The 18761-nt window shown below is 36.4% G+C and overlaps 1 long non-coding RNA gene across 2 annotated transcripts; it reads left to right on the top strand.

Moving 5' to 3' along the window:
* Positions 1-4678: 4678 nt before the first annotated feature.
* Positions 4679-10845, top strand: LOC144372022 (uncharacterized). 2 transcript variants are annotated; one of them, XR_013432060.1, is made up of 2 exons: positions 4679-5056; positions 8054-10845. It is a non-coding gene; the product is annotated as an uncharacterized LOC144372022 (long non-coding RNA). The 2 variants fall into 2 exon arrangements; XR_013432061.1 differs by having other exon boundaries at positions 4679-5045.
* The last annotated feature ends 7916 nt before the right edge of the window (positions 10846-18761 follow it).

Here is an 18761-nt window from a genome sequence, read left to right on the forward strand (position 1 = left end):
TTAGCCCCCCCCCACTGATATTTACAGGACAAAGAATCTACGTCCTTGTCACCATCTTTCCTGTTCTCTGCCCATTCCTCAGTCCTGAGGGACCTCGAGTTTTGGCCAGTCTGGTCATCAGGTTTTTTGTCCCAGTGCTAAACTGGTATTTAAACAATAGCTGGAACATAAAAGCAAAAAGGATAAAAAGTTAAGCCTGAAAGTAGAAGCACCATGATAAATTATAAAGCGGAATACAAGTGAGCCAAAGTCTGAAGTTGCCAGTTAGGCTTCTCTCTCCTTTTAAATGGTTCCACAAATATGGGCTACTAAAAATATATAGTTGGGATCATATTTTCTTGTCTTTGTCTAAGTACAGGGCCCCTGTCCAAGCTATTTGCTCCACCTTCTTTGTGCAGGAGTCTGGTGGAAGGGCTTTGGTGCCAGGCAATTGTCCGTGAGAACCCCTTCTCAGTGACTTGAGGGCATTACTTAAATTCTGCTAGAGCTTCCACAACTGCACATACCATAGGCTTCTCTCTTCCTCTCAAGTCTCCCTACATCCCTGTGTCCGACTTCTAATTCCTCCTTGTTTTATTACATTGTTGAACTTTCCTGCTGAGTGTTCAAGACCAAGCAGGTGACGCCTGTGCTGACGCCTCTCCTTCTACTGCTCAGTAAGCTAAGACTTTACAGGCCTACCCTTAGAAACTTTTGAGAAGCCTCTTGGACCCTTCAGTCTCTTCCTCTACTAGTTGTGTCATCTGCCAGAATGGGTCAAAGTCTTGCTGACCACATGGGGCTTGCCTTGAACTGTTAGGGACATTTTTCTCCCCAAAGACACTCCTCTGCAAAATGTTTGCAGATAGCTTCCTGGCCTCCAGGGTCCTCTTGGTCCCCTACTGACTGGTAGGGTAGGTGACTCACTCAATTGCCAGGCCCTTAGAGAGGGTCCTGGCTGACCTTTTAAAGCAAGACAAAAAATATTTGTTATTTTTCTTAGCCTTAATAATCTTACAGATGAGAAATATAAATAATATTTACTTATGTGTCTGCTTTGATCCAAAATATATAAAAAAAATAAATCCATAACAGAAAAGACTAGGCCACTAGTCATTATTTACAAAAATAAATAATATTCAGGCATTAAACTATGCTTGTTACCTTCATGGAAAATATGAAATAAAGTTTAAATGAACAGAAAAGATGATGAAGTGGCATTATTGGATGGTTTTTTTTGCTGTTATGAATTAAAATATAAGTAAAATGATATTTTAACATTTTGTATCTAACTATTGAAAATGTAATAGGATTTATTCTCTCTCTCTCTCTCTCTCTCTCTCTCTCTCTCTCTCTCTCTCTCTCTTCCCTCCCTCTCCCTCTCCCTCTCTCCTTTTTTCTCTCTAATAATATGAATACATACTAAACAAAAATAATTGCCATGAAGAGCAATGAACCCGTGCATGGCAGTTTCTGACACTAGATCTAAGGAGCAGATTATGTGACCTCTAGGGCAGACGAGCTCTGGCTCTCTGTGTGCCCTGCATGTGTTCTGATCAGCCACCCCATACAGTCCTGAGCCCAGAGATGCACTGTGGGTTCTGAGGAAGCTAGTTTCTTCAATCCCTGAGCCTAGAGACATGTTTCACATATCCAGTAATGCCACACAAGTCATATAAAATTAAAGCTAAGAATCAAATTTCTCATAATTTTGTAAATTAATATCTTTCTACCTGTTTTATTGGTTTTAGATAAAATTAACAAAGAGCTTGGTAAGTCCTGTATCTCTATCATAAGGTAAATTATAAATGTGTCCTGTGACTACTTAGAACACTTACCTCTTCCTGTTATTTACTGTTGCAGGAAAAAAGATAATTCTTTGGAGAACAGGGTAAGTGAAGCCAGGATTTTCAATTGATGTGTCGTGTACCATTACCTACAACAGCCTTGTCCTTCCCCGTCATTCAGTTAAACTTGAACGTCTTCATCAATTGCAGGTTTGAATAAAATCCGAAAATCTGCAGGTAAGTGCAAAGTGATTACTCTGTGGGGAAGACTGACTTTGTGCTTGCAATGTCATCTGCAGTTCCATCAATCCCCCTGTGAAAAAAGAAAAGTGTTTTCCCTCCCCATCTGTAGCACACATTTGAACTGTCAATATAATCTGATTCTGGGCTTACGTTCTGTCCAATAAGCACCAGTTTGCTGAAAGGATTCTTTTTAGGAAAGACCACAGTGCATTAGCTCTGCGAACAGAGGTAGCATGATGTCTCTTTTTCTACAATGTGACTGGATGCACCATTCTCCACACTTTCAAAAGCGAGTTTACTGAGACCCTGAAGCTGTACTTCTACCTGGAGCCTGCTGGTGAGAAAAGTACAAATGGCCTTACCATTGTAAAGGTGCTGGCCTCAGACCCTGCTGTCCCTATCTAGAGCGTAGTGGTTATGTACTCATGGGTCATAATGACAGCCTGGGTTGCCATTCTCAGAGCAGAGAGCTGCAAGCCACAAGAAGCCAGGCTCCCTGCAGACATATGGGAAGACTCAGGATGGCTTCAGGTGCTCTGGCTTCTCTCTCTCCCTCCCTCAATGAATGTGCTTCCTTCCATTCCCTTCCCTGCAGAAAGACAAAGCTCTGCCATCCTTCTTAGACTCTGAAAGTGCTTCAGGACTGTCCTTGGTAGGTCACTGTCACATTGCCTAATGTGCTTTACCAGCTGACAGACTGTTTCTGTATTAGCAAGAAGTGGTGAGGTTTCCCAGGCGAGAGACCAACTGTCTTTATTGTAACAATCATCACTTTTCTTGAGCAAATACAGCACTGAACACCACAGAATGGAGTAGAATTGAATCGCCCAGAAGGACACATGCTCTCCAGGCATTGCTGTGCAGCTCTGTGTGTAATCCCAGGGCCTTTAGGTAACATGATCATGCACTCAGATGCAGGCCAGGATGTCTGCCTCCAGCCGAAACCCTTGAGCATCTGCTGTGTTTGTTTCCTGTCAGAAAAGACACAAAGCCTTGCTCACAGAAGATCTAGAAATAACAGAAAATGAGTTTAGAGCAACTCAAATTTGCATACTTTGCTGACTAAAGAATCCATTTGAAGAAAGATTTGGTTATTTCTCATAATGTTAAATGTGTTAAATTATTACTACTATAATCAGTAATTTCACTGCTGGGTGTTATTTTAGAACAATAGACACCATGAACTTCAAGAATGTTCTTAGCAGCTATATTACAAACAACTGAAAACTAGAAATTAATGTTCTACATGAGATTCTGTAAGTATACTTAAATCCATTCATAGCCTAAAATAGTGTTTGGTACTGAAAAAAAATGAGACACTGAAATATGCAATATGTAGATGATTCCCAGATATATTTTACTAATCAAAAAAGAGGCAGACAGAAAAAATAGTGCACATCTCCATCTTTATAAAGTTCTTAAGCAGGTAAAATAAATATCTTGTAAAAGAAAATAAATAGATAGTTTTGGAGGTGACTGAATGGGAAGGGGCAGAACTTGGTTTCTTCATTTCACTGTGTTTTCACTGTTTCCAGTATGGTCAGAAGTGATCTTTGCTCCTGTTATTGGTATCCTTGCATAGATCTTCCTCAGTGAGTAACAGCCATGCTCCCAGAATACTGAGAAAGAAAATGGATACTCAAATTCAAGAAGCTCAAAGAACAATAATTAAGATAAATCTACAAAGGACACAAAATGAGGAAAATATATCCACTTTTCCTCCTAATTGTAACTACCAAATTGTAACTACCAAAATTTAAAAATTAAGATTTTTGATGGGCTGTGGCTGTGGCTTAGCAGTAGCACACTTGGCTGGCATGTCTGAGAAATGGGGTCCAATTCTCAGCACCTCCTATAAATAAATAATTAAAAGTCTGTTCAATTCTCAGCACGACATATAAGACATATAAATAAATAAGTAAAGTCTATTCACAAATAAAAATAACTAAATAAATAAATTAATTAAATGAAAATAAAGAATTCTGAACGCAAGAACTGAAGAGTGATTTATCTTTTTATAATGGAGCTTCCAGAAAATCATCAGATTTTCGGGAAAAAAATTTAGGTCAGAGTTTATGTATTAATTTTTCAAATAAAAAAAGATGCACACACAAATTAAAAACAATTTGACAACAAAGAAAAAGAGCACCAGCAATAATGTCCTTTATAAACTTAAGAAAAAATAACATCTTTCTTGAAAAAAAATACTGAGTGAGTAAATCACCACTAGACATACTTCATGGGAATTGTCATAGGGAGTCTTTCAAGTAGAAACTTAAGAATACTAGGCAATAACAAGAATAAGCAAATGACCATAAAAACATTCTGAGAAAGGAATATATACAAAATACAGATTTTTTTCATCAGAAAACTTTGTTTTATTTCTCATCACTGACAGTATAAAATATTCTAATTTGAATGAAATTATAAAATTATTTCTTTTTTTTAAATTTTTTTTAACCTATACATGACTCTAGGATGTATTTTAACATATTATAAATACATGGAGTGCAAGTCATTCCAATTTTTATTCTATTCTTGTGTGGGTATACTGGTCTTGTGTTCATATGAGCATAGGAGAATCATGTACAATTCATCCTACTTCATTTTCTATACCCTCCCTTTGTGGTGAGCCGTTTCTGCGGACTGTGGTCACCATTACATGATGGCGCTGGCTCCGTTGTGGTCTGTGAAGGACAACTCCATATCAAAGAGAGTTGGCGTGTTCCCAGCTCCTTATCAGAGAAAGTTGGCGTGTCATTTTCTAGCACCCTGTGAGAAGGGTACACGTGGCAGCTTTGCATTGGGGTTCGAGGTGCTTTATTAAGGCTGGGAGGGGCATCCAATTATTACTCCGGGTAGTAGAAGAATCATTAGAAGAATATCAAGGGCCTGAATAAACTGCTGAAAGAAGATTCCTGAGTCGCGTCTTCCTTGCGGGCAAGGGGGTCGTGACAAGTGGTGCCGAGACCCGGGAGAAAAGAAACAAAGAAACACCCAGGAACCAGAACTTTCAGCAGTCAGGGAGGCGCGCCGGTAAGTCCCAGGTAAGGTGGGACCCGCTGTTAAAAAGCGGAGGCTCCTCTATACATAAAGAGGGAGCATTAAAAGGTACCTGCTCCTCTGTAAAAAGAGAGGGCGTTACATCTCATAGCATTTGCACTCTGTATTTTCGTTTTTGTTTTCTGTGTATGTTCGTTTTGTTTTGTGTACTTTCACTTTCGATTTCTGTGTTTTCTTGTGTTGCGTCATGGGTGCTGTGACTTCAAGTCCACTCCTTCTAGCCCTCGATGGCCTTTTACGTTCCAAGGGACTGGAGGTGAAACGCAGTACCTTAGAGAAATTTTTACAGAGAGTAGATGTCGCTGCACCGTGGTTTGCATTTTCAGGCAGCCTCACTACACCCAGCTGGGATAAATTAGGCAAAGACCTTGACTTTGCTCGTGAGCAGGGCATGCTAGAGGGCGGGGTGATACCCCTCTGGAAGATGGTCCGTAGTTGTCTTACGGATGGCCGATGCCAAGAAGCGCTTGTTAAAGGGCAAGAGGTTTTAGAACAATTGCATGAAGAAAAATCAGAAACAACAGAGAGCGAAGTGTCTCAGGAAGAGGGGAGTGTGCGGGGCGTGGAGAACGGGAGGAGACTGTATCCAAATCTCAGTGTGCTGCGCACGCCCCCATGCGAAAGTGGGTCAGAGGTAGAAGATAATGAAGAGGAGGAGCTGGAGACGCTGTCTCGGCAGTTAGGGAGTTTAGGTACAGGGAACAGAGATAAGCAAGGGCTCAAGAACGGGCAGCCTCCCGATCCGCCTCCGTATGGCGGGGGTGTTTCAGGCTGCCGCTGCTTTCCTCTGTTCCTCAGGGCTGGCATATCATTGCTATTGACATTAAAGACTGTTTCTTTTCTATTCCTTTGCATCCTAAAGATTCACAGCATTTTGCCTTCACCCTTCCCTCGTGTAATCACGAGGAACCAGATCAAAGGTTTGAGTGGGTTGTTTTACCACAGGGAATGTCTAACAGTCCTACGATTTGCCAGATGTATGTAGGGAAGGCACTCGCACCTCTCAGACAACAATATCCTTCCATCAAGATTATTCATTATATGGATGATGTATTATTGGCAGCCAAATTACAACAGTCAGTTTATGAGGCCTATAAAGACTTGGTGAAGTTGTTAGCTCATTATGGATTACATATTGCACCTGAGAAGGTTCAAACAGGGGATTCTATTCAGTATTTGGGAGCGACGATTGGATATGACATGTTAAAACCACAAAAGGTTACTATAAGAACTCAAGATCTCCAAACTTTAAATGATTTTCAAAAGCTGTTGGGAGATATTAATTGGATAAGAGGTTATTTACATATTCCTAATATCGTGCTCCAGCCTTTGTATGCTATTCTTAAGGGTGATCCAGATCTTACTTCCCCTCGTACCCTCACTAAAGAGGCCAGAGCGGCCCTTATAAAAGTAGAAGAAGCTATACAACATGCTACTCTATGCAGGCTCCAGAGTGATAAACCTTTCCAGTTATGTGTGCTTGCCACTATGCGGCAGCCTACTGGAGTACTGTGGCAAGATGGGCCTTTACTATGGATCCACCCACATGTATCCCCAGGAAAATCTTTAGAATACTATCCTGATGCTGTTGCAGCGTTAGCACTTAGAGGGATTCAACAGAGCATTCAATTTTTTGGACAAGCACCTTCTTCTCTTATCATACCCTATTCTAAAGTTCAACTTAATGTTTTGTGTGCTACTCTGGACAACTGGGCCATTCTATGTTGCTTGTTTCAGGGGGATATTGATAATCATTACCCTTCTCATCCATTACTCCATTTTGTTAAAGAGCATCCTATCATTTTCCCTAAAGTAACTTCACCACTCCAATTCCGGGGGCTGTTAACATTTTTACTGATGGCTCTAAGTCTGGAATGGGAGCTTATGTGATTAATGACTCTCCCCCTGTCCAGCATCAATTTGCTCCTGGAAATCCACAATGGGTAGAACTACAAATTGTCATTGAAGTTTTTAAACAGTGTTCTTTTCCTTTCAATCTCATTTCGGACTCCATTTATGTGGTGCAGGCACTCAAAATTCTGGAGGCTGTAGGAGCTATTAGTGACACCCATGCTGTGTCTGCTTACTTTAATCAGCTTCAACAGCTTATCCGTAGCCGTACTGCCCCTTTCTATCCAATGCACATTCGGGCTCACACCTCTCTTCCTGGCCCGTTATCACAGGGTAATGCCTGTGCTGACTCGGCAACTAGAAGCCAGTTGGTATGCTTGGCCTCCTCCTTAGAAGAAGCTAAATTGTTTCACCACAACTTTCATGTCAATGCTATGACACTGCGCAGACGTTTTTCCATCTCCAGAGCAGATGCTCGTCAGATAGTATTACAATGTCCCCATTGTGTCACATTTCTTCATCCTCCTACTTATGGTGTAAACCCACGAGGATTGAAGCCATTGGTAGTCTGGCAAATGGACGTAACTCACGTGCCTGACTTTGGTAACCTCAAATATGTACATGTTTCTATTGACACATACTCTGGAATTATTCATGCTTCTGCTTTATTGGGAGAAAAGGCACGTAATGTTATTACTCATTGCTTAGAGGCATAGGCAGCATGGGGTGCACCTGCATCCCTTAAGACTGATAATGGACCTGCTTATACTGGCAGACAGTTTACATCCTTTTGTTCTACTATGGGAGTACAACTTGCTCATGGGTTGCCTTACAATCCTCAAGGACAAGGCATTGTTGAACGTGCCCACCGCACCTTAAAAGAAACCTTAGAAAAACAAAAAGGGGGAATAGGAGTTGACCACACTCCTAAAGAACGCCTGTCCTTAGCTCTTTTTACCATTAATTTTTTGAATTTGGATATTCATGGCCGCTCTGCGGCCGATAGACATGTGTCCCCTCAGCCCTCTGGGACTGGCTATGTTAAGTGGAAGGATGTTCTTACGGGCCAATGGAACGGCCCTGACCCCGTGCTGACATGGGCACGAGGATCTGTATGTGTTTTTCCCCAGGATCGCACGGAGCCGCTGTGGATCCCTGAACGCCTGACAAGAAGAGTCTCGAGATCTACTAACCAGCAGCAGGAGGTGCCACAACAGTCACATGATGAGGAGCTTCATTCTGATGAGTGCTCTGGCCCTGATGCTGGTGCCAACGGTACAGATGGCACCAATGCAGTGGTGGGCAGTGGCACGGGCATGGCCAATGCCAATGCCAGTTCATAGTAATTCTAGTGTCCTCCCCACTCTTTTTTCTACCTCATGTGAGATGTCTGCTCCTTGTACCTCTCCTAGAGGGGACATGGAAAATATTTTTAATCAGTCTCAAGTTAATCTCACAGGAGTTTTTTGTTTCAGCCTTGGGAACACTAATTGTATTAGCCTTAAGACCAAAAATTTGACTAACTGGGAGGACCCATTGCGGTCCAGTCGAGTCTCAGGGAGTATTCTCAGTGCTGTATTGAGCCAAGTAGTTTCAGGAAAGCAATCAGGCTCAGGGACCCCTGCAACTAGCTCTGTTTTAAACATAACTACTTTAGCTATTATCTCCGAGGTATTAATCCCAATGCCTCCTTCGTCTAATAGTACTTGCTATGCCACTCATTTCAAGGCCTCTCCCTACTGTACCCCTAATTTTGGTTTTCCCCCGACATTTACACCTTGTCAGGATCATTCTTGGGAGAAACATCAAGTTGCTAAAGGTTTCTCCTTTTCCCCTCCTCTGAAGAGATATGTTTATAACTTTAACAACAATGCCAACTCCTCTACAGGAACAGGTTGGTCCTGGTTTCAATGGCTAATTTCCAATGAGAAGGGGGCTTCAGCCGATATTTCCGCATTGGCTCAATTACTAGGAGCCAAAAGTTGGCTGGCTAATGTTTCTGGCACTACTAAGGAGAGTGAACGAGGTAATAGGCTTACATCTGTTTCGTTCAACTCTCTGTTACATTATGCCACATTGCCTCCTGCAATGGTCTGTATCCAATCCCCGTTCCTGTTCCTTTTAGCTAATCACACCTCGTCGGGGATGCTGGATTGTTCTATTATTACCTGTTTCTTATCTGAGTGTTGGAATGGTTCTTGGACTGTAGCAGTAATTATGAAAATTCCAACTTTTGTCCCAATCCCAGTCACTGCGGATCCAGATAAATTTCCTATTGTAGAGCTACTTAGAGTCTGCAGAGATTTTGGAATCACAGCAGCTATAGTGACAGCCGTGGCGGCATCTGCTGCTGCAGCAGTTACGGCCGGAGTAGCCATGGCCAGTCAAGTACAAACTGCTGCCACTATTAATCAAGTTGTTCAACAAACGTCCACTATACTTGAATCACAAAATGCGATTAATCAACATATTTTGTCGGGGATTTTAGCTACCAACCAAAGAATAGATTTTCTTCAAGCTCAGGTAGAAGAATTGGCTGACCTAGTACTTTTAGGCTGCATTGACCAACGTGCACATTTATGTATAACCTCTGTCAGATTTAATGATTCCAGGAATGCTTCCCACATCATTGGTGGATATCTGGCCGGAAATTGGTCCATGGAAGCGGAAGACATGATCCAGTCTCAACTAACCCAGATAGCTGTCTTGAATAGTACCCGTGTCGATCCCGTGACTCTGGGTCAATTCACCAATTGGATATCTTCTGCTTTTTCCTTTTTTAAAGAGTGGGTGGGAGTAGGCATTTTTGGTGCCCTGTGTTGTTTTGGTATGTTCCTCTGTTTGTGGTTTCTCTGTCGCCTTAAGGCTCGTAGTGCTCAAGATAAGGCTATGATCATACAAGCTCTTGCTGCTTTAGAAACTGGCAACTCGCCACAGGTCTGGCTTGCGCATCTTAAGCACTAAACTTTTGACATGGTCATTGCACCCCAAGTTATTATAACATTGCACTGGGATTGACATGTCTTTCCTCGTTATTCTCTTAGTGTCAGAAAGCCCTTGCACTCTGCCGGTCTTGCTACCATTGCACGCAGATGGGTTTCTACACTAGTGCCTTTGACATGGTCGTTGCACCCCAAGTTATTATAACATTGCACTGGGTACGACATGTCCTTCTTTTGTCTTTCTCTTAGTGCTGGAAAGCCCTTGCACTCTGCGGGTCTTGTTGCCATTGCACGCAGAAGGGTTTCCACACTGGTCTTTATCTATCACTTTAAAGTCCGTGCCTTTCTTTCAGGGTGCTGCCAACTTGTTTGTAGTTGTACTTCTGCATGGCCACAGTTCAACCTCAGCTATTCCCTCTTACTCACCATCGTCACGATACAGGATGCGAGGCAAGGCACTGCACTTGAGTGATCCATTGAGAAGAGGGACCTCAAGGGGAGCATGTCCTATTGCATGCGGGTTTGACGTGTCTCCGCCCCGCCCCACGAAAAAAGGCGTCGGCTGATATGGTGTCAGGTCTGGGGAAGGCGCCCCCTGGGGCTGGCCCATACTATGCAGCCACTTTTGCACAGTGGGATAGGACCTCTACTCTCGCCTGTATTGTCTTAGTGAAACAAAAAGGGGGAGCTGTGGTGAGCCGTTCCTGCGGACTGTGGTCGCCATTACATGATGGCGCTGGCTCCGTTGTGGTCTGTGAAGGACAACTCCATATCAAAGAGAGTTGGCGTGTTCCCAGCTCCTTATCAGAGAAAGTTGGCGTGTCATTTTCTAGCACCCTGTGAGAAGGGTACACGTGGCAGCTTTGCATTGGGGTTCGAGGTGCTTTATTAAGGCTGGGAGGGGCATCCAATTATTACTCCGGGTAGTAGAAGAATCATTAAAAGAATATCAAGGGCCTGAATAAACTGCTGAAAGAAGATTCCTGAGTCGCGTCTTCCTTGCGGGCAAGGGGGTCGTGACACTCCCTTCATTCCCTTTTGTCCAAGTAAGTGAAATCCTACACTTATCCTTCCTTTTTATGGGTTAGCATCCACATCTCAAAGAGAACATTTGGCCTTTGATTTTTTGAGACTAATTTATATCACTTAGCATGATAGTCTCAGTCCCATCAATTAACAACAACAACAAAAAAAGCCATATGTGCATTCTCCTTAAGGCTGAGTAATATTCCATTGTGTATATATACACCATACTTTCTTCATCGATTCATCTGTTAAAGAGAAACCAAGGTTGTTCCAACAATATGAATTGTTAATATTATTCTATTTCACACTTAAAATGGCTAATAAGTTATTTTTAAAAAATACTATTTGATTTTACTTAAGTATCACTTAAATTAATTCAATCTGAACTGAAAATTAGAGATTTAAAATGCCAGCATATTTTAATGCAAAACAAGTATATACATATCTAACTTAAGAATGTTCAAATGGCATTACAAAATGGGGTACTTAATAGTGCGTGGGACTGTAAAATAAAAAATGAAATAAACCTGTCACTGTTGTAAATTGTTTATTTTAAATTATAATTTAAAGAATATAATCTGTGAGTTTAAAAAAATGTCTAAGATGATAAAATCCATTATGTTTTTATCACACGCAGTAAAGATGAGGAAATTAATGTTGCCCTTAACCAGTATGCTTGAAAAACTTTTATGTAACAGGATAATGGAAAGAGAGAGATCTGTGAGAACAGAAGCAGATTGGAGTGATATAGCTGCAAGCTGACAAAAATTGAGGAGGATTAAGTGTTATCACAAAAGCTAGGAAGATGAATGGATGGATTTTATCCAGAGTCACAGAAGGAGCACAGCGTTTCTCACACCTTGATTTCAGATTCTGACTGCTAGAATTTTGAGATAATAAATTTCTGTTGTCAGCTACATAGTTTGTGGTATTTTTTTATGTAACTCCCAGGAAAGTTATGTAGTCCCATTCAGGGTTGCTCTGTCATATATCTCTTAACGATACGTGAGCAGAAATAATAGATAAACCATAAAGAGATTACAAATTGAAAATATGATTTTGGTGTTTAAAAACATTTACATTTACCTACTATTACAACTATTACTAGAATAAATTTTAGTCATTGTCAGGAGTTGCCATGGACTAGGAACAGAATTGGTATGTAATTAGTATTGTGAATATTTGGTCTTAGGGTGTGTGGATTTAGGTATTTTCATTGTTAATTTGGACTCATGTGCAAAAATGAAAAAAGCTCACATATTTAAAATATATACAGATATGAATTTGAATTCTAATTTAGTACATCCCTATTTGTTAACAAAACAGGTAGTTGTTAAATTAATTTAAAAAATCAGTTTTCTTTATTTCTATTAAATTATATTGCATTGAGAGAAATATATGCATTTCAGCTTCCCGATTTAGAATTTATTGTAATGGATTCTGTAGATACTTCTGTTCTAGAACATCAAAACACTGCATTCTGTTGCATACTTGTGTATATTATATACTAAAATATTTATATATATGCTTAAATGTATTTAATGTGTACATACTTCAGTGTTCTTTGAAAATTGCATAAGATATATTGTAATAATAGCTAATCAAAAATAATTTTTATTACTTTTCACAAAAATTTAGGGTTTTTTTTTAATATATGCACATCTGAAAATGTAATGAAAGTAGGTAAAAATATGAAATTTTTTATTTAAATTACCATTTGTAGAAAAGAATATAAACTAGACTGATTTCTTATTAATAATGAATCAGCATAGTATTTATAATAAATGTTTTAAGGGTTATATTAAGTTTATTAAAGTTTTTCACTGTGATGAGACATGAATCATATCTCTGCAAAATAGTTGAAATGCTATATTTATTGTAGGGAAATTATATATTAATTACTTTTCTAAAGATGGCAGATGAAAAAATTACATAAAAATTACTGTTAACCTTTATTAATGGTGCATTTATTCTAATCTTTATTGAGATGCTTATGCAGTTCTACTAAAGATATAGGTGATAATGTCACTCAGAAGAATTTACCTACAGCTTGTTCTTCTGCTTCAAGGTGCTTAATGTTATGCTTGTAAGAACTTGAACATACAATGTGTTCTACTGTTTAACTTACAATACATGTGATTATCCATAAATGTCACACATTTTTTTTCTGTAACATTTCACAAGATTTTTATAAATAGAGTTTAATAGTATAAAAATTTCAAGTTCTACAATTAATTCATCAGATTCATTTTCAAAACATTAGAAATTTTCTAGTTCTCCATTGTTGTTCTCACATAATAGATCTGCTATTTTGTGACCTCACTCTAATGCTTTACTATAGTATCATGATACATTTAAATATTTGGTAGAAGTACTTACTTTTATTTTCCAGGTACCTCTATTATGATAAGTTATACTTGATTATACTTATGCATCCCATACAAATGTTTTGTTAAATTTAAACTATTTAAGTGTTATCTTTTGTAGCTTAACCGTATGAATTATCTTTTACTTCAAAATAACCAGAATGTTTATTTTTTCCTCAATAACAATAACAGTGCTGTTTATTTCAGTGAAGTGTTGTAGCTTTTTTAAAAAATACCTTACATCACTTTTTCAAATTATTCCCAGAAATGCTGATGCAGATATTAAAAAAAAATTTACCTTATATCTGACTGCTGATATTTAGGATTTTTATTATACTATTCCTTTAAGAAAGGTGTGTAACATGACATTTCCCTTTTTTGTATTTATTTTTAGTGCATAAAACCATGCTAATTTCTATGTTGCAAGGAGGAGAAAAATCACTGACAGATTCTTCATTAAGTCTCAATAAAAAAGAGAAGATGATGCCACTAGAACATGATTCATCTTACTTCTGCCAATCTCTTCAGCAGTTAAAATTGGGAAAACAATCACTTATATTGAAGAATCACTGGAAGGACTAAATTAGAGAACTTCTATAATATGTTTAGCTTCTTGACTAACAAATGGAATTTATTATATTTATGTTAGTTTCTTTTGTGTTTGTATTTTTATCCTAAAGGTACATCTGAAGTAATGTGAAAAGAGTGAATATTTTTAGAAAGAAATTTCTGATGTAAGTGAAAATAATAGAAAAAGCTACAGAAGATAGGTGTCATGAAGATAATTGGGGGAGGGGCTCTTAGTAATAACATTTCAAATAGCTGCAGTTGAATGTGTTCCAAGAATGTCACCCAACAGTGTACGAACAATGCATAAAATTTTTCAAACATCTGTGCTGGAAAGGAACCATTTATTGCCATCTGATTTATGATAAACCAAACCCAGAAAGATTAGATGTCAAAATCTATATCACAGAGAATCAATAATATTGTCAGGGATTAAATCTCTCTGAACCTACAGCACTGTTGTAATATGACAAGAAAGAACCACAAGATGTATGATAGTGGTAAGAGTCGCTGCCATTTTTGCTGGACACTCTCTACATGACAGTTGTCTCCAAGTCATTTATTTAAAACTAATGCAAAATACTATAAACAAGCTGTTACAGTTATTGCTACCTTTTAGATAGAGAAAAAGACAGAAAAAATAAGTAAATTACCTCAATTTCCAAATAGCAAATTGTTCAAATCTTGATGACTTGACTTGAGAGAATGCACATGTTCAGATCCTTCATAGAGGAAAAAGGTGACTGTTTACTCCTTTGTCATATAAAAAACTATAGTATATAATTGGCTTTTCAATCTCCAATCAAACATGTTTCTAAATAAATGGATAGACATATAGATAGATTCCCATATCAATCAGAGAAAGAGAGAGAGAAAAACATTTTCTAAAGTCGTTTTTATTATTTTCATACCTCAATATTTGCCACTCACACCCCAGGCTCAGTAAGCCTCCAGATTAGGATTCTTAAGCCATATTTATTATTTAATGATTGATATTATCAAATAATTTTGGCCAAACCATGCCTACTATACACTAGGTATGACTAGTTGGCAACTAGTTATTAACACAGAGAAATATAAATAATTAAACTAATACTCCATTTTTTCAGTAATTTTAAAATTACCAAAAAAAATTCTATGAATTCTATATTATTATGATCAGGGCAAAATAACCTTATCCTTTTGTTTGTTTCACCTAAATAATAATAAAAAAAATTAATACATTATTCTAAAAACATACATGTTCATTTCATTAAACTGTTATCAAATAATTGGTTATTTTTTCAATTATTTTTATTCTTTTTTTTCTAACACTGGAAATTGAACCCAAGGGTGCACTACAATTGAGCTAGATCCCCAACATTATATTTCAGTGAAAGATGGAACCATTTTTTAGAAAGGATCTCACACAGTTATTGAGGCTGCCCTTGAACTTGCAATACTCCTGTTTAATTGTCATTATGTCTTATCTTTTTAAATTAATGTTATTCTCTGGTATATATACAGCTCTGTATTACAAAAAATATCATGATTAAGACTCTTAATCAAGTGCCTTAAATTCAACCCATGATAAAAAAAAATATAAATAAGAAAATAAATAAATAAATATGTGTACTAATATAGTCTATTTTTAGGGAAGATTGTAGAATAATTTGGAAGTACTTTTCCAATCACATGATTATTAAATAGAATTATATAAAATTAAGTGTCTTTTCCCTGATGACAAAAGTTCATCTTAAAAATTCTAGATAATTTCAGGTTTTATGATGCTTAATTCAAAGCTCTTCCGAAGTAGCTGAGTGTTAGCTATTTAAAGCCATGTCACTGTGTCAAAATAATAAACAAAGTACTTAAAGGAGAAAAAGATAATTCTGGCTAATGATTTCAGAGGTTATAGTTCATGGTCATAAAACTGCATTTCTTTTTTCAAGTTGAGACAGAAAATCATGGCAGAAGAATGTGGCACAGAAAAACCACTCACCTTATAGCATCAAAACAGCAAGGATATAAGACGTACCCAGAAAGGCCCACGGACTTTAACAATGACCCACCTCCTACAGTTTCAACTATGTTCTAATAGTTTATTTAGCTCTGAATACTCAATGGATGAACTCCTAATGGATGAAACCGTTGATGAGGTTAGATTTTTGAAATCCATATCCTCACCCCCAGATAATTTTTTTTAATTGTTATTTTTGCAACACTTAAGTTTTTAGAGAACATTTCAAATAAAAAAATATATAATTTGTTTTTATTATTCAAATTCATTATTGGTTATTTTTAATAGCCTATAAACATAAAATTATAAAAGAATTTATTCCATTTTTAGTGTTATCTTATCCTAGTTGAATATTGCATGAAATTAAAAATAATTTGAAAATGCAGAAAATTATAATAAAAAACAAGATTATTGTGTGTAGGAAATATTTAATTCTCTCAAAAATTTTTAATAGTGATTTAATCTAATATTCAGTTCAATTAAGCTTAAATTAATAGTAAATAATTAAAATATGTATTTTTAAAAATATATTGATACATAAAATTATTTAATTTTTTAGGACAATTAAACCACATATTTCACAAAATATCATTTTATAATTGTAGTAATAAAACATGTTAAATTACCACTACTCAGTGAAAGACTTTGTGATTACAACTACTTAGTAAATTTTTATGGGTGGTCTGTTAACCTTTTTTTTTAAAGAGAGAGAGAGAGAGAGAGAGAGAAGTTTTAAATATTTATTTATTTAGTTAGTTAGTTACTTTTTGGTGGACATACCATCTTTACTTTTTTATTTTTATGTGATGCTGAGGATTGAACCCAGTTTTGTGTACGTGCCAGGAGAGTGTGCTACTGCTTGAGCCACATATTCAGCCTCTCACCTTTTATTTTAAAATATAAAAGTGTTACAGCACTGCCTCTTTTAGTAAGACACTCAGATTTGAGGAAAATATCAAAAATATATTTTTGTTTAAAACTTCTATCTAAAGAATTATTTTGATGCATGTGTCTTCAATTATTGAATATTAAGATATATTGTGCTTATTATTCACCAAAATTCTAAAATATTTTTCAAATTTTTATAAGCTTTCTTTTCTGCATTTTATCTTTTATAAAATATTCATATTTTAAGAGACACTCCAGGAAAGAGAAATGAGAAGATACCCCTTGAAGTTCAATACTGAATAACTTTGAATATTTGCATATAACTTACGGAGAGAACAATTTAAGTTCAAATAGTAAATAGAACAAAAATTCTCCACCATCATTGTACATTTAAATATTAAAATTCTTTATGTCAGTCTAAAAATGTTTGAATTTGTGGTATTCACTTTCATATACACATAGAAAAATATTGGATACAGAAAATATTCAGATAATACTTTAATTAATTGACATGTAAACATATTCTTTAAACATTACATCAATTTCTGCTTTTGATTGCTTGAATGGCCCTTTCTATGACATTTTATAATCAGCCCCATTAGCAGACACTATTTGATGTGAAAAGTGGAATCTAATATATATATATATATATATATATAACAAATTGTATACTCACCAGGAGTGTAAGGAGTGTATACAAAATAACAGTAAAGCAAAAGTGGATGCAAAATGGAATGAATAAATAAATAACTTTATTTATTTATTTATTTATTTATTAATTTAAAAAAAAACAGATGAAAATGTAAAAAGATTTTATGTTACTTCAATTGTAAAATGTTGATTGTGTACACACAAATTTGTAAAGCTACTTGGAAATGGTTTTATACTACCTACTGAAACATACTCTGTGAATTATCAATTCCACTCCAAGATGGGAAGAAATCAACACATAACCCATTAATCTGACTCTTTTTTTTTCGAGACTGTTACCTTCTTCTTTTGCTTCTACCTTATTTCTGCCTCTAAAGAAACTACCCCTTATCTCATGCTACCATTGATCCAGAATTAGACATTTTAAATCTGAAACATTGATATGGTCATTCTTTCTCTCTTTTCTTCACAGCACTTTTTTCTCTGACCCTTTCTATTCCACCAATACTTTTTCATGAATACTCACTACTACATACTCAGCATCCACCAATCTTACATCCTGACCCATCCCTGTTCTGATTTTTCCATGGATCATTTTGAGATCCCCTTCACTCAGATATCATTAGTCCAGAATAAGGTCAGGTAAGAAAATTATACATGCAGGGTTTTAGAAGTCATTTACATAACAATAAGCCTATAAAATGTAGGATGCCTTTTAGCTGAGGTTAAAAAGAAAATCTACAGAGTGCACTGTTAACTGAAGTGTCTGAAATTCATTAATTACAATAATTTGAAGAAAAATTTTATAAAAAGGAGAGTAAAGAAAAGATCATAATATATAAAAGTGACAAATTTGAAGACACAACAAGTATATGTTTATCCATATATATGTTTTTTATCCATATATATATATATATATATATATATATATATATATATATATGTATGTATCCGAAGAGTGTCATATATTGGTGTTTTCAAAAGACTAATTAACTTGAAATAAATGTGGTTAATGTGAGATGTAGTAATAATTTATTAATTATAAATAATGGTAGTATATATGTATATTTACAAAATGCAGCTCATATAATTATGAATATACATTGCAAGACATTAACTATACAGTAATATCTTTTTTAATTTTGGTGACTACACTACAAATACCTACATCTAGGTTTATGTATTACCAAATGTTAAGGGTACATTTTATACTTTATAAAGTTTATCACTGACCAACAGTCCTTTTTTTTCAATTTTTAAAAGGAATAGTATTTATTTCTAGTTAGAACATAATGTCATCATTTATTTTTAATTTTTAATTATTTTTAAATTATATGTGACAGCAGAATGCATTACAATTCTTATTATACATACAGAGCACAATTTTTAATTTCTCTGG

Source organism: Ictidomys tridecemlineatus, chromosome Y (genome assembly GCF_052094955.1).
Source record: "Ictidomys tridecemlineatus isolate mIctTri1 chromosome Y, mIctTri1.hap1, whole genome shotgun sequence".
Lineage (NCBI taxonomy): Eukaryota > Metazoa > Chordata > Mammalia > Rodentia > Sciuridae > Ictidomys > Ictidomys tridecemlineatus.